The following is a 17,343-nucleotide window of genomic DNA, read 5'->3' as shown; positions in this document are numbered from 1 at the left end:
CTTCAAAAATGATGTACACCATTTCACAGAATATCGTGTATATGATTTTCCCGCTGCGTGGCTGTCCAAATAATCCTGGCATTTCACGCCTACTTTTATTGATATCCGAGGGTTGTTGCAAAATACCAATAAACTCGAACAAGTTCGGTAGGTTTGGTTGGTTAGTAGCGATTGGTGGGAAATCCCAGTCAAGTAGAAAACAGAAAACCTAAAAAATTGGGTTCATTAGTCGACCAAACACAACTACATTTTCACTAGCTTATACTGTTGAAACACATTGCTTTTACTTTGACAACTAGTTGCATTTACTTGCTGCTTACTTTTGCATACCACGGTTAGCTTTACTCATAGTTATTTTCTTCGTTCCACGTTCACACTGCCTTTGTCGTCATTCTTTTTCTGTCCTTGAAAAGTAGAGCAACCAGCACGTACACAGACTGCAATACCAAGATAATCTTCAGGTTATAATAAACTCGTTTGTCGCTAAACCGCAACGAAACTAATCTTCATCTGCATATGCATGCATATGGTTAAGGGTCCAATTAGATTATGCGACTAGTATTTTCGCGTGACTTGACTTTGTTGGAGCGGAAAACTTTGATGAAAAACCAAGGTTGTAACCGACTTGTGCAATAGCGTAAAGGTAACTTCAAGGTGCAACGGAGACCGAGTTTTCGATTATTACTGAATTTGGCGGCATGGATAACTGGGGTGTTTTTAAGTTCCAAATCCGTATGATCTTAAATGCTCAGAAAGCTTGAGAAGTCGCGTGCGGGAGACAAGAAAACCGGAACGAGCCAGTGGATGGCGCGGACGAGACGGTGCGTAGACAGCACGAAAGAGATCTGGTCACGTGGCAAAAGGCAGATACCTTTCGCGGTGGTGTACGGCGCGAAAGTTTATCGCGACTACAGTCGCAAGGCAATTGATTCTCTACATAATTAATTGTGACACGACAAAGGCAACGTGGGACAGGTTGTAGGCTATCTACGAATAAAAAGCTGATTTCGCGATACTTGCTACAATACAAATGGCACGCCACGGAGGAGCAAGAGTGCAGTGATGTGGCAACCCGCATAGCGAAAATCAAAGATGTAGTACACACGTTCGATTATATCGGAGATAACGAAGATGATTACGTTACGAAATGCTACGTGTTAGTTACCGCCACTTCAGAAGTGCCTAGAAATCGTACCCGAAGAAGGCAAGACAATATCAGATCTAACCACGCGGCTTATCATCGAAGAAGCAAGAATTCTAAAGAATTTCAGAAACTGTGTTGCAGGAAGGCCTCAACGAGAGAAAAATAAACAAAGCAAGTATTATAAATGTCATGAGTACCGTCATTGGGTTAAACATCCGAAACGAAGAACAAAAGGTAGCGGGAGACCCCAAGGTGAAAGGTATATCAGCGAGGCTCTTGCATTCATCAAGGTCGCCGAGACAGACAGCAGATCGTGGTTCTTGGATTCGGGCGTGAATGATCACATGTCAGGTCCAGGGAAGTGGTTCGTCACGCACCAGAAGTCTAACGAGCCAAAGCACATTCGCATTGGAGACAGGAGCTCTCTGGAAATGCGTGGTTAAGGCTGCATAAACGTGGGATTGTTCAAATCGTCCAGCGATGAATGCAGTTTCACCAAGGATGACCGTATTGTGGCAGAGACAGAGCGTCGAGCCGGGGTGTGTTGTGCAGTTTGAAGATTCCAAAGATTCCCCATCGACTTGACAACGAAACCCAGAGAGGCATCAGTCAGTTTTAAAGGCTGGCACAAGAAGACGGCTCGCTACAACTATAGGCGCGTGAGACAAATAAATGCGCCATGGGAAAAATGCACCAACTCTCACTGCAGCACCACCGAGCTAGAGCGCGTCGAAGAGCTGATGATCCATGCTGACTTCTCTGGACCAATTCAAGCCAAGAACTTTAAAAAATTCAAGCTAAAGCCCACGAGCGTAGACTCGTGCGTGTTCGTGAGCGGCACGCACAGACAGGCTAGTCCATATACATCGACGATGACTTGTTGGTGTCAATAGGCAAGGAGTCAATTCAGCATCCACTCCGAAATTTGCGCAAAGAACTCGAGGTAGCCGACAATAAGGCAAAACTGTTTCCAATATTGCAGATTCTACGTGAGAAGGGCGGATCCATCGCCTTGCATCAGACAGATGTTCCGTACCGAAAGTGCGAATCCAGTGGCAATACTTGCTGATCGACACGAGGACATAGGGAGCCATCTCTCGGTAGTCACGAAACCTGCAAAACCCTCAAAAGATTCACTGGACTGCGGTGAAACGGATTCTCAGGTACCTCGAAGATGCGGTAAACTACGGCCTGCGACTCAGTAATGGCTGGTATAGGCGCTTGATGAGTTATATAATCAAGTTTGGATTCAGGTTGGTATCCTGAAATCCGCAGAGACACCAAACCACCGCGCTCACCACCGCCGTCAAACCACGAAAGAGATCGTGTGGTTCAGGAGGCTGCTAAGCGAGCACCTGAGCCTCGTTGAGATTCTGGAAACTCTGTATATGGGCAACGAGAGTACAATTAAATAGATCAAGCACTGCTTGTGCCATAGAAGAACCAAACGCATGGAAGTCCTCTATCAATACATGAGACAAGCATACGAGAAGGGGATCTTTAAACTGCAGTAATACCCTAAAACAACCTCAACAGCTACCGGACACACTTACCAAATACTTGGCGCACATGATCTTTCAAAAGCACAGACAGACTCTGGGAATCATCCATTTACAGCGTAAAACAGAAATGAAATGGTTGAAATTTACTTTAACATCTAGTTGTATTCGCTCGCTAGTTAGTTAGTTAATTAGTTAGTCTTTGTCGAGATTCCTTCCTTTTCTCGAAAAGCAGAGCAGCGAGCACGCATGTACGTCATGATAAATCATTCGTTTTGTCGCAAATCTATCTTTTCGCCAGTCGACGACCCCGCGTCAACTCCTTTGTAGCTGTCCTCAGAGTTGAACAGGGAGACCATCAATGCTTATGTGCAAAATTCAGCCAAAAAATGAACACTGAGAATAAAAGCCTCCGATGATCAACGGCTGCACTATCCGCCGATGAGCCCTTAACACGTTCGTCGCCACGTCGCACATATCTATGGTATGCGACGGGTATACTTCCGTGGGGACCCCGTCGCCAAAGTATGGTGACGCTCTTCTTGTTCGAGTTAATTAAATATACGATATTATATATAGGATATACAACATAAAAATATTAAAAACACATTATACCATACTTTTTATTAATTTATATTCTGGATAATATATTACATTATTCTATATCGCATGGTATTCGTTAAAACATTCCAAACACATTTGGTGTGATTTTGGGCACTTCGAACAATAGTTATAGACTCCGCCATCACTACTCTCCTCACTTTCTGACTCACGCTACTGATTCACGCTGTTTACTGAACATTTTGAGGATGAAAAAATCACTGATGTACGTCTCACAAGTATGCTTCTCGACTAAATGAAAGAACTGAGATATCTGCCATGAAATCCCTCGGAATACTCCAACTGGAAAGCTTATCGCTTTCTCCATTTCAGAAATAAATAATCTTTTCTTTACAATGAATCGAAGGCGATAAACAATGAATCGAAGGTAATAAACGATGAATTCCTGCTTGTCGCTCTATTTACATTCTGCGTACCGGCGGTCGGATTTGGGCCTCAGGAAACTTAGCCGAATCACGCTGGGCGACGAACGTGTTAAAGGGAGAAACGATTGAATACACGGTGAGAGAAGAAATGCGCGATAGTGTGAACCTAGCTCGTACCGATGAGCTGTGGAGAAGTGTGCGCACGGCATGGATCATTGCCAGAGTAAACAACATACACTGCTAGCCATAAGTATTGTGTCACTCATTCATATTTAGTACTGTAATTTATTCTTCGCTGCTTTCATTTCCTAGTTATTTTATTACAAATCTATTACTATTATTCTATTTGTATCATATATGCTTTGTAAAGAATCTGCTGAACGTGAGTTCGTGCTCGCCATCCATATGCAGATGCGTTAGTTACAATAAACAATAACTAGAAGATTGTTCCAGATACAATCGATAGGTTTAAGATGTTCTTTTGTTTTTATCCCAAGCCCATGTAATACAGGTTTTTCGGCTCAAAACGGTGTGATAGATTTATCCAAAGAATAAAATAATAGCTATTGTGATCCTACCTCTGTGTATAGAAATAACAACAGAATCACGGCAAATAAATTGTTAGAATTATCTAATAAATATGACAAATGTATATAGTAATACCTATATCCGGCAGTATATATAATGTTTTTGTTTATCTTTTTACAATGTAACGTTAAGAATAAGAAACGCACAAATTTGTACTTTTAGAATTTTTTGGCACTAAGACGCGGACCGCAATTTTTGCCGCGTTTCTTTTGTCCCGGCCGATTAGCTCGTCGCGTCTGTTTTTCTAACACCTAAAAGTCATTTAACAGCGTTATAGTACCTTTCGTGCTCGTCTTTATTCAGCCTAAATACTTTACTTTTCTTGGCGTATCGTTGGTGCCCCGGCGATGTAACACGTAGCAATTCTTGACGAATTAAAGAAGGAATTAAAAGAAGGAACATGGTTTTGTTTCGTCGATCCGAACAAGACTGATTCGAATCTTAGCAGAGACTCTATTTTTATAATGAATATATTTATAAATTAAAAACATATGTTAAATTGTACTTTATATTTTCAAACGAAATTTTACTGGTGAATCTAAATTATTTTCATTTATCAGTTACATAAACATTAAGGTAACTTCACAACGAAAGAACTTCTCGCATTTCCTTTAATCGAAAAACGATTGCACAAAATATAAATAATACTACCATTGATTCGAAGTTCGTCGGTGTCGACGGCCGTGCTGGTAGTGCGCTACCTATGAGATGTTTTACCCAATTACCATATCATAATGCCAGTTCGTTGTATCGTGTTCCATCTCGTCTAGAGAGTGCAAGTATTCCGTTATTTCGGCGGCAATTGTGGAGGAATATAGTTTGAAAACATTAATTGGGTGGTTTGCAAACAAGTTGGCTTTTTGTATAGAGCTACGCGCCCATCCACCTTGCGGACAGCGAATACTTTTCACTTGACACATAATCCGGCTCGAAGGATCAAAGACATTTACGGGACTTGAGAGTCCTGATTGTTAAAATACTAAGATTTATCCTCCTTAGATTTATTGAGTGGCTGAGTAAGGGTAGGTGGACATCTGGCAACCAGACAACGAGAGACGGCGTACAGTTTATGTCACGCGACGTAACAAACATCAACGTCTTTCTTCAAACACAAATCTCAAACAATTTTTATGCATTTAATGCTTTTTATACAAACGTTGTTTCGATCTTAATTATCATCCACGCGAATTCTAGAATAAAGTATAATGCGCAACAAGTGCAGCGCGTTTATTCTATGTCTGTTAGATTTTCTTAATCAAACCAATCAGGATACTCTTCATGAGTATATACTTTCTATCATGTCGGCAGCTTCGGCAATTTCCACGAGCTTTCATAATTCGCTGGAGAAATATTCACAATCAAATAATTGAATATCAACTATTGCGTTAGAGTTTGTGAATTTGGTGGAAGGCGACTCATTAATTTCACATTCAACCGATGGGCGAGTTTCTCAACACGTGATATTGCTTCCTTTGCTCGTACATGTATATAAAATTCGTTAATAAAATATGTCGAAAAGCTAAACGGTACATCGTACGTGTAGGATTTAAATCGAAACGCTGTTTTTCACGAAGCTTGGAATAATCATTCTCCATAGAATCCTGATTACTTATTTAAAACCAGGAAATTCATCACTAAGCTTATCATACAACTGAAATACACCTCGTAGTTAAGGGAGATCCGAAAAAACAAGAGGACTTCTTGATTTGACTTTTACTGCAATGAACAAATTTACATCGCCAATCATAAAAATCGTAATGTATCGTACAACTGTAACTTGTTGTTACAACAACTAGCTCCCGGTCGAGGTAAAATGTTGAGAATTGGTTTACGATGTTTTCTTTCGGTAAGCTATCGAGTAATCCATTGTCTGGTAAAATCGGTTCAAGGGCGCTTTTGAGTTTCTTATCCTGCTACACTCTTTGTTAACGTCGTTATTATTACAATTATTAGAAAAATACATAAAGTATGAAAAGAGGCATGAAAAGAAGGGTTTTCGTGTGTAAAAGGAAGCGATCGGTAATAATCGGAGAATTCATGATGATTTTACAGAAAAAAGTAGAATGAAAAACGTAGATACTGAGAAAGGTAAAAATTCGTGGCTCCAAATAAATTAATAAATAAATAAATAAGAAGAAAAAATTTATGCCGATCCGCTAGCATAAAAATGAAAAGAATATTCCATATTCTTTTGAAAGTTAACATATGGGCAGATTTTAACTTTACAGATCTCACTTTGTAGGTCTTTTCAACACCTACATATTTCATTCTAAACTTTTTCCTGTAAAATCATTAGGTTCCTTTCTACCTGGCTCGGCTACAAACTTTATCACAGAGTAAACGGGGATTGTCCGTTTTATATTTTGAAAATATTTTCTCCATTACTTTATCAATGAAACTTTTATTCAGGACTCGGATACCTCCTACTTCCTTGTTCCTATTGATTCATGTTTCTCATGCGTTTTATAAATGTTAGGTAAGACGTTTTTTGAATGTACTTATATCTTTATTATTTAAAATCAGATAATCTTTTCTAAGTGGCAGCTGATATTGATTGCCTTCCAAATGATGCCCTTGACAACAAAAATATTTACTAATGTTCATAAGTAATAATAGTTAAATTATAATGAGCGCAAAGTCGTTTTGATGAACAAAATTGCTAAATTCAGAATGCTGAATTTATGCTTCAACATATAAAATATATGTCGGAGATGAAGGGACAACGGGACCCCCGTTGGAATCACTCGGAAAAACCCGAAGGCTGTAGCGATTATGAAATAAAACAAACACAGTTATAAACTTTAGACAATGAGCTTGGGTTCGAGGCGACTACCGATCGCCGAGCGTAGCCACGGTCACGGGATGAACGTTCCACCTAACGGAGACGTGGAATTGCATAACCCGCCGTCAATGAATTGGCCGTACCGATATTTGGCAATAAACGACCCAACGGTCCCGTAGTTAACGACATACGGATGGTCGCCAGAGGGTGACGCATCGTACACAATTGGCAGGTAGCCTTTGTTCTATCAGCCCGTATACCTGTCGCCCGTTATGAGATTGTCTCCGAATAATCCGATGACCTGGTGCCGTGAGGACACCTTATATAGATGTGCTCGACAGCGAGGGGGATTCTCTTGCTTGGAGTCTTACTAGCCAGAGACCTGGTGTGTGAGTAGTACATCGAGGGACAGGTATCACGAGGAGTAAGTGAATTGCGAGTGAGACCTTGAAGCGAAGTAGATCAGTTATCCCGTGGGCCGTGGATTCGCTATACCGACCCCACGATCATTGTCGTTATCGTTCGAGTATTGAGTACAGTAGTTGATCCTGTATTTGTGACAATAAACGATATCATCGATTGTACAACGACGATGAGCGACCTAGGCGCAGATTCTTTACACGCCCCAAACCAAAGTCCCAACAACGCCAATCCGACATGTTAATTGAAAAATATGTTAATCAATACCAATCTCGTAAACAATTATAATAAGAAATAATATACATACTTACGTAACGAATAAATGAAAATTGTTGACGTTAAAATAATAATAATAGATTTATAAGAAGATAACTAGAAAATAAGAGCAATGGAAAACAATTTATACTAAATATAAATAAGTACATCAAACTCATGTCTAGTAGTGTATGTATGTTTCCTCTGACGTTCAATCGTTTCTACCATCAGGAGCACACTGGCGGATAGTGCTATCGTTGATCATCAGAGGCTTTTATCCTCAGTGTCCATTTTTTCGCTGTGTTTCGTCCATAAGCGTTGATCTCTCTATTCATCCTTGATTCTGTACCTTGCCGGTAAGGTTGGGATGAATAAATGCATTGAGTGGTAATACAAACATAATACAGAATAGACCTAGCATACAATGCTTTTTTCATCCCAAGGTTTCCGAGCCATATAATAGATCATGGTTGTATACACAGGTCTGGAAATTAGAGTGGAGGGGATAAATCACTTACCAGTCAGAAAATGTTTCTGAAAGTAAGGTGCTTCAATCGATTTGTCAGTCTGTTAGGCTTCGTCGCGTGACGTACCTTGTGTCTGCAATCTGCAACACGGCCGTGTCTGCAACTGAACTCTATTCTTCTTTATAGATCTATATTTACTGAAACAACATTCTTCTGTATGTTTACTTTGAATATGTTGAGAAAAGTTATAAAAAGTAGTTCAGTTTACATACTTTACCTTCAGTGATAAGAATAGCGAAAGTAGCGTTAAATATAAAAGCTCAACAAATCGATCGAAAACCATCCGAAAATGAAGTCGCGAGAAATGAACATGGAATGTCTTGTCTCTTGTTTTATCAGAGACGTTTATAACATATCACTCATACGCAGAACGAGAATCTTCTTGTGCCAGTTTATATAATCGCGACCTTTCCCTCTGGAATGTCCAGGCCTGTGTATACAATCGTGCTCTAGAGTTCCCTTACTATTTTAGTGTCATTCCCAATGTTACCGATTCAGTACAGAATAAGATTGTAGCGTTCATAGCGGTGGAAATTAAAATTAAACTTTAATATGAAATTACAAATAGAGCACAGGACAGAACACCGTATACGCGTAAACGAAGTTCGGAATTTTATACTTTGATTAATATGTTAATATGTACTTATATGTTCATTCTCAAACGATCTTCTAAGCCAATCATTTTAAATAGAATTCATCATGCTCTTAATTTTTTCGAGCTTTTATGTATTTTGACTGTCAAAACAATTTTTGGTTTCCGAAACTATTAATGGTTTTCTTTTCTTCTTACTCATAAAAATATAAGTTTCTTAAATAATTATGTATTTAATACAAAAAGTTGTTCCTATTCTTCACAAATTATAAATTGCCAAATACAGTCTTATTTTGTAGATTATCAACTGAAAATTTTTTTTAAATCTAGAAATATACTATTATTTTGTTTGATATTTATTTAGCAACATGTTAAATTTCTACACACAAGTTATTTAAAAAACGATGTCAAAAAGAACTAGTAAATTTCACCCTCCGTCTTAAATCGTTATGCAATTTGGATTCAATAAACTTTGTAAGTAATACTACCGAGCCACTAAATTTTAAGCAATAGATTACGTATATTTCTATATCGAAAATGTATTGTTCAAATATTGCACATCCATTTTTAGCGTTTTCGAGAAAAAAGGTTTAAAAAATTCAACGGTACTTTACAATTAAGTAAATACTTCTTGCATTGCATTTATCTTTATCAATGCTATTATAAAATTGGTTACAATTCTAAATCAATATCATCGACATCGGTACGCAAATTATAATACTGTATCATTATAACTCATTAATAGCTACTGATAAACATTATACAATTAGCATGGTCGCAAGATATCACTCGTAGTAAGTGAGAGTAGTATGCGGATCGACGTGATTCATTCCCAACCAGTGTGCTCTCAAGTCCACCGGAGATTGTCCTGGTGGTGCTGGCAGCTTAACAGCCTCGTGGATGTTCCTTGCTTTGGCCAGTCATCGATGTTCATCAGACATCCTTAACGTCCATAACCATTCTCACCCTGCAACTAACCGTAAACAAATTATTACTGGTAATTATCTACGTCAGCGAGTACAAAATCGTAACACTGAAGCTGTAGCGCCTGATATTTCTCATAGACCATTTGTTCGGCCGTTTCGCGGAGAGACGCGATCGCGAAGTACCGCGCCAACGTATATTCCCGTTATGATTTAATAATCAACGTCATGAGTCAGTCGATCGATCCCCTATTTCGGTTAGGATAATTCCAACAACTTTGTAGTAACAGGTTAAATTGATGACTGGTCAATGAACGAGGGAAGCTTCTCGAGAGGGTGATCGCCGCCCGTCTGGAGACCCATATCTCGGGGCGGGTGCCCGGATGGCACGACAGTCAGTACGGCTTTCGCCGGGGTCGCTCCACGGTGGACGCTGTGAAGCGGGTGAGGAGCATGGCGGAGGACATGGTTTCCCGCTACGGGGTGGCGGTAGCGGTCTCCCTGGACGTCAGCAACTCTTCGACTCTATACCCTGGGCGAGGATAATGGAGGCTCTGCGGCACTTCGAGGTGCCGGCGTACCTGGTTGAGGTTATCGGAGCCTACCTGAACGATAGGTGGATCACCTTCGCTGGGAGGAACGGGGAAGAGAGAAGACGCGTGGAGCGCGGCGTCCCGTAGGGTTCGGTGCTAGGACCGATCTTGTGGATCACGGCCTACGACTCCGTCCTTCGATGCCCGACGCCCCCGGGCACGGGCTTGGTTTGCTACGCCGACGATACCTTGGTGCTAGCCGGGGGACGGTGGTGGAGCGAGACCGTAATTCTCACGGAAGACGCTGTGGCGTGCGCGGTGCACGCTATTCAGCGACTGTGATTGAGCGTGTCGCCGGCCAAGTCGGAGGCCCTGTGGTTCTTCGACCACCGCCGCAGGGGATTCCCTCCCGATGGTTTGTCCGTGGCCATAAATGGCGCAGCGGTGCCGGTGAAGCGTCGTATGAGGTACCTGGGTCTCACCATCGACAGTCGGTGGACGTTCGGACCACATTTCGAGCTCCTGGTCCCGAGGGTGACGGCCGCAGCCAACGCCTTGTGCGGCCTTCTTCCGAATATCGGCGGAGCAGGGTCGGAAGTCCGCCGACTCTACTAGGGAGTGATCCGGTCCCGGGTCCTCTATGGGGCACCGGTGTGGGTCCAAGACCTGATGGCCAACCGTCGCAGTCGTATCCTGGTGAGGAGACTGCAGAGGACGACCGTTATCCGAATAGCCAGAGGATATCGGACAATATCCTACGAGTCGGCGACAGTGCTGGTGGCGTCGCCCCCGTTTGAGTTGCGGGCCCTCGAGCTCTGTCGGTTGTACGAACACCCGAGGGCACCGCCTTTGACGACGACGCTGCCGCCAGACGGCCTCTCGGCCTCGAACGTCCGGGGAGAGGCAAAGCTGGAGATCTGGGAGCGGTGGCGCTCCCAGCTGACGGAGGAGGACGCCAGGCGGCCACACCGAGCCGTCCGCGCCGTGCTTCCCAATTGGGAGGCTTGGAGAGATCAAGGCGGGGTTCCGCTCACCTTCAGGACGACACAGATGCTCACCGGACACGGGGTCTTCGGTGAGTACCTGCTGAAGATCGGGCGGGAGGTGACGTCCATCTGTCACCACTGCGGGGAAGAGGAGGACACGGCGCAGCACACGCGAGAGTTTTGTCCAGCGTGGGCGGAACCGCGACGCGTCCTGCAGCTCGACATCAGCGAAAGGTTAGCTCCGGAAGCGGTCGTTAAGGCCATGCTCCGAGGGCCCCAGGAGTTTAACGCTGTCCACACCTACTGCGAGGAGGTTATGCAGAGAAAGGAGCGGGCAGAAAGAGACCGGGAGAGAAGAGCCGATCCCAGTAGATCGTCGCATCAACATCGCAGAGGCTCCGTACGACGCAGGGGCGCGGCGCCACCGTCGCTGCCCCGGGTGCGTCAGACTAGGGAACGTGGCGCTAGGGGGAGTGGTCCCCCTTAGTTTTCCAACTCAAGCCGGGACGCCTCCCTAGACAACAACAACGGCAGGGAGATAGACGACGAGGTTGCACTCGGTAGTGTAGAGGAGTGGACTTTTGTCACATCCGCAGTTGATTTAGGTATTCTTGGCTCCATCGCTTCCAAAAGTGTTGTAATTTCTGTCGAACGAATTGCCACCGAGAGTGTCATGGCAGCGTCATCTCGACCAACATTGACTCCGATATGGTGCGACAAGTCCTCGGGATTGTCCGAGAATGCGTAAAGTGGCAGTGAGTTCAGGCAAGCTTGCACTTGCCTCAGGAGCATCGTCATCTGTTCGAAGGTAACCAAAGGGTTATTTAGCACCCAGGAAGATGATGCCTCACCGGTTTGACAGCTGCTTCCCATAGACCGCCAAAACGACGTGCACTCTGTGCAATGAATTCCCATCTTGAAACTGAGACAGTGAGTTCGTGCGCGAAGATTGAACTCTCCTCTTGGAGGAAGCTGAGAAGAGGCATCGCAACTCTACATCCGAGCTGATCAAGTTAGTACCGCAGTCACTTGCAAGCGTAGTATAGAGTCCCCATAGTCCAGTAAACCGCCTGAACATAGCGAGGAAGTCATCGGTCAAGAAATTGGAAGTCGTTTCGAGATAGATGGCACAAGTTTTGCAACATATAAAAACTGCGGTAAACCTTCTCTGTAGTTCGAGGGTATAAGTCTGGCGTAGTCGATACCGCTGTGCAAGAATATGCGCGAGGATGTAAACTCTGCTTACGGGAGCTCAGCCATATCTCGCATTGTCGCCATCACATGCAACGTTATTTTCGACGTCCCAGCGTCATTTAAGCTCCTTCATACAGTGCGCGTTGATGACGATGCTCGATCTACAGTCCCTGAAGTAGCACTCTGGGCAGAATGATCCAAAGCTTACTTAACCGTCTTAACTTAGCAGTGAGTGTTCCAAGCGGCCGCCCACTCGCAGGATTGCATTGTCGTTAAAGTGCGAAGTCCATGATTTCGCTTTGCTGGAGCTTGGCAACGTCAACGGTCTCGGCTCCAGAGAGGAATGTCGTCGACATAGTCTCTCTTTGAAGAACCTCAACAGCTCGTGGATGCCGGTGCCTCTTCATCCTTCGCTAATTGGTCTCGCTTGAAATTGGAAGAATATGCATCTCCGAGCGGAGAGTGATGCTTCTTGAATGAGGGACGCACTACGTAGTATCCGCTCTCTCGTCGCCCAACAGTAAAATGGTAAAAGTCTTCACGTTGCTGCTTCATCTCGGATAAGAGACGGATATTGATGTTACTTGCTCCTGTTCCTCAACATGTCTTACTACTGAAAAGAAGTCGTTCTTCAAGCATGTGCGGATAGTATAGCCGGTGTGTTGGTCGTGCGTTGTGTATGGCACCCTGGACTGTGTAAGATCCAGGCGAAAATAGTCCACTGTGTCACAGAGACATGTAGCCCTCGCTTATGTACACCGTGCAAGAAGATCGTGGAATATACGCTCGCGCCTAGTAACAACTGAATTCCTTCTGAAGAGGCGAAGTTGTGGACACGACCACATGGTCATAGTGTACCGAAGTCAATTTCGGCACAATGAGCCCTCACTCGGCAACCTGTGGAAGAGTCGATCCAGGAGGAAACTTGCAGTGTCGCCTTACTTCGAGTAGTGACTGTGACCTTATTCACTTGCTCCGACCGTAGTTTGTTTGCACCTTCTGCTGAAACTGAAGAAAGTGGATTAGTACTTCCATGACAAGCGAGACCTGTAAGCAGAGCTTCATAAGGGCACACACCGTGTAAGTGTTCACTCCTTTTACGTTCCAGCCAAGCTATCCAAGAATACCGCGGAGCGCTGAGGATTAAAGCACGGCGTGGTCTGAGTGATATACATACTCAAGGAACCTGATTGCGCGTCGAATTTTCTCATGGTGTCATGAAACAACGTGCGGTGCCTTCCGTTAGTACCACCTCGTGGATTGGTAGCTGGATATTGCATGTTGCCCCAGGCAGCTGATGCATAATTGCTCGGGTCGCGGGTTCGACACCGAGTTCGCCGTAAAGTTCGCAAATACAATTTTTAAAAATTCATCGTTGACGAATTGCCTTCTGACCGCCGATCATTTGATGAGGTTGAGTTGCCTTGATAACGTCAGCGATAAGAGTGAGAAGAGGACAATCTTATCAGAGCATTGGCTGAGGTGACAGTTACCGGTTGCTTTGCGGGTCACCCAAACAGTTGGCTGGTGCGCGAATGCGAGTCCAACGATTTTATCGGAAGTTAAGATCGGATTATAACATATACAATGTATTTAATATATATTGACAATAATTAAAAAATTTGGAATCTAACTAATTTCTAATTTAAAAATTTGCTTTTAATGTAATTCTAAAAATTAGCATTTAATGTTTAACATAGTGTTTGATGTGATTTTTAAAAAGTGTAAAATGCATATAATGATTGTACGTAATGATAACAATTCAAAACTTAGCCTTAACCATGCCATCACTAATCTTTTTGAGACTAATACTTAATGTCATAGTTTTGCTAAATTTCTTAACGCTGTTTTTAACAGAATTTTTGACACCATCAAAAGTAAACATTGGCATACGAAACTAATTAAAAAAATATTACTTCTTAATTGAGACATGAAAATCTAATAAGAACCCAGTCTATCTTTTCTACCATCTTGGGATCTACCCAATATCTTCTGCTGATCCTTTTTCTACGACACTAAGTAGTACTAAAACATACTGAAAAATGTATTTACATCTTGTCTGTTACGTCGCGTGAGTCGGTACCTGCGACGTCCCTCATGGTCAGGCCGCCGAGGCCTGCACATCGTCACACTGACCCGCAATAAACCCAAGGAACCACCATAGCCCACATCTGTTATCCATAAAGTTGCATTCTTTTGAACATTTTCGGTTTATGAGTGGTCCCTTAAAAGGGTCCTTAGGTTTATTGCACGCTCTCACTCATTACGGAGAAAGCAGATGTGCCCAGCGAAATAGCGGGTTTTTCCCCAGGTACAAAGGCACCCAGGAGCAACAAATGCAGGAGACTTTCTCCTTGTATTTTGTTTCTTGACATTGGCTAGAACCAATGGTCATCGCGGATCGTTACCCTCACTTTTCTACCGAAAAGTGTGAACTACGAATCCGCGTTCTTAGTTCAACAAGGATACACCCACATCGAGCTTTCTTCCCAAATAGTACGAGACGGGTCAATCACTGTTCTAACACCCCTCGGACAGTCAAGTTCACTGTTCTAACACTCATCGGGCCGTCAAGTTCTAACATAACTCAGTCAAGTTCTCGCTGCTCTAACTATCAAATCGAACAACCTTCGGGTCCATCACAACGCTTTCCGACACGACGAATTCAAACACGTTCGGTTCACGTTAACTATTGTAATCCAGTGCAAATAAATAAATATATATATATTATATAACTGTGAAGTCCAGTTATATTCCAACCCAATCACCCTTTATTCTCCCACAAGAAATAATATATAACGCGAACGTCTCCCCGCGACTGGACGAACTAACATTGTCTGACTGCAAATAGCAGAATAAATTTCAGTAAAATAATAGAATCGTATCGTGTGAACCTCTTCCTTCCTCCCTCTCTCTCTCTCTCTCTCATGAGAGTTATGGGGAAAGAAAGAAAGGAAAGAGGGGAAGAACATGTTGTGCCACGACAATCTCCACGGATATACTAAGATATTTAAAGAAATATATGAAAGGTTTTAAAATGGTGAAAGTTTTCTGCATATGTAAATTGCAAAATGGAATAATTTCATTTCCTTTTATACATAAATAGCATAACAACATTCTGTTATACTTTATACAGTAGGATATATATATGTATAAGCGCTTGTGGTTTAGGATTACATGGACATTTCTGAAAGGAATGCAATCCTAGCTTTTTTTTTTAAATAATAGACTGTGAACCTCATGGTAGATCAATAGACTCTGCATGCGCATAATTGCAATTAAATTTAAGCTACAAATTATCTACATGTATAGGTTACTTTGGTTTAAACACACAGCCTCAGTAAGGTATACTTTAGATTGCATATTTATACATAAATGCTATCTTGCATTAACACTTCACTAATTATGTTAGTGGTTTTTGTGTCTAGACTCTGAATGAATGGTTCAACTTTGTAGAATGTTGTCCGTCCTTATTCTCGGAGTTTCTCGAAGAGCTTTTGTCTTGTTCTCTACCAGCTGAGAAGATGGAAAATTTCCAGCTTCGGTAGTTCTGAACGCCCTTTGAACCAAACTCTGAACGGCCTTTGTAATATCCTCCAAAAGGATTTTTCTTATAAGATCATTTGTTCGGGTTCGGATATAGAAAACTTGCATTGGACATGTTGACTACTTTAACCGTAATCCCCCCTCCAAAAATTACTGGGTGATTGTAGCTTGTGAATAATCGTGACTAGAAGTAGCGCGAACAAGCGACGAAGAAACCGAATCTTTGGTGAAGAGGGTTCCTTAGAAAGAATCGGTACGTAGTAACTTTAAAACAAGAGATAGCATTCTTTATAGAAGCGCCCGATAGGACCCAGAAATGACACCGGCCGCATGATGTTTCAATGACATGTGGCCGTAAATGAACAAATGCCGCCCAATATCGTCCTATTTTTAATTGTCAATTATCCATATAAACTTGAGTACACAAAGTTAAAAGTACGTGAGATTGTAGTTTTCTACTCTTAAGAAGCGTAAAATTCATCCCCAAATATTTATTAGTTTTCGCAAAAAGTATTTAGCAACTAAGACTATGTGTCTTAATTTCTACAATTTTCGGAATTCATATAGCAATTAGCGATGGCTTCATCTATTCTTGAAGAATTGCACTATCATGTACAACTCGAAACGAACCAATTTTGTAATTGTAAACTTTTAAAAAATGATGGCAAAATTTGCATACCATTTTTTGTCATAAATAAATGTAATAGTTTCTGCAATTTTAATCGGTTTGAATTTCCACATGCACCATTGGAAAGTTAACGTTTTTCTATGAATTGAAAGAAAATTTTTCCTTCTACACCAATTAGGAATCAAAATAAATTTTTTTGGAAAAATCGCTACTGCCTCAATTTTCAATAGCAATAACTATAAATAGCTATAAATTAGATAATTACTTTAGAACTAAATGTATACAAAAAATGCTTTTGACGAGCGTACTCATCATGCGCAAAAAGTAGTTTGCTGTTTTAATCGCAATTTTAGTGAAAACTGAAACATATTCGTAAATTTTAAGATGTTTCGAATATTTGGAAGCCAAGATGAAATAAAACGAACAAAAAAATATAAATAATTATTATGGAAGAACTTTATATAGTGTGCACAAAGTAGTTTTCTTCTTGTGGTCATCATTGAAGCCATGACGAATTTACATAAATATCGGACTGCGGTATTGCGACCCACCCTGATCGCAACTCGATAATCGCAGCTACTAAACACTGAACAGTTTTCTACCTGTGCCTCCCCCCGCCGAGCAGGCGGCCCGAGACGTACGGGAGAATGTTAGACGAGAAGTGTGGGAGTGGTGGCGCTCCGACCTACTCACCGAAGACCAGATCCGGGGCCACCGAGTCGTTAGATCGATCCTGCCAA

General features: G+C 42.2%; 1 protein-coding gene and 1 long non-coding RNA gene across 2 annotated transcripts in view; one reads left to right on the top strand and one right to left on the bottom strand.

Annotated features, from left to right (window-relative positions):
- Positions 1 to 17,343, top strand: part of LOC139991573 (uncharacterized) — a 331,311-nt gene that overhangs the window by 246,021 nt on the left and 67,947 nt on the right. The window lies entirely within an intron of this gene.
- LOC139991575 (uncharacterized) lies at positions 11,514 to 15,565 on the bottom strand. Its single transcript, XR_011800871.1, has 3 exons — positions 15,258 to 15,565; positions 13,507 to 14,483; positions 11,514 to 13,437 (listed from the first exon to the last, which is right to left on the bottom strand). It is a non-coding gene; the product is annotated as an uncharacterized lncRNA (long non-coding RNA).

The sequence above is a fragment of the Bombus fervidus genome, chromosome 10 (assembly GCF_041682495.2).
Source record: "Bombus fervidus isolate BK054 chromosome 10, iyBomFerv1, whole genome shotgun sequence".
Classification (NCBI taxonomy): Eukaryota; Metazoa; Arthropoda; class Insecta; order Hymenoptera; family Apidae; genus Bombus; species Bombus fervidus.
The sequence above is the reverse complement of the archived record's forward strand: the minus strand, read 5'-3'. Positions and strand labels throughout refer to the sequence as shown.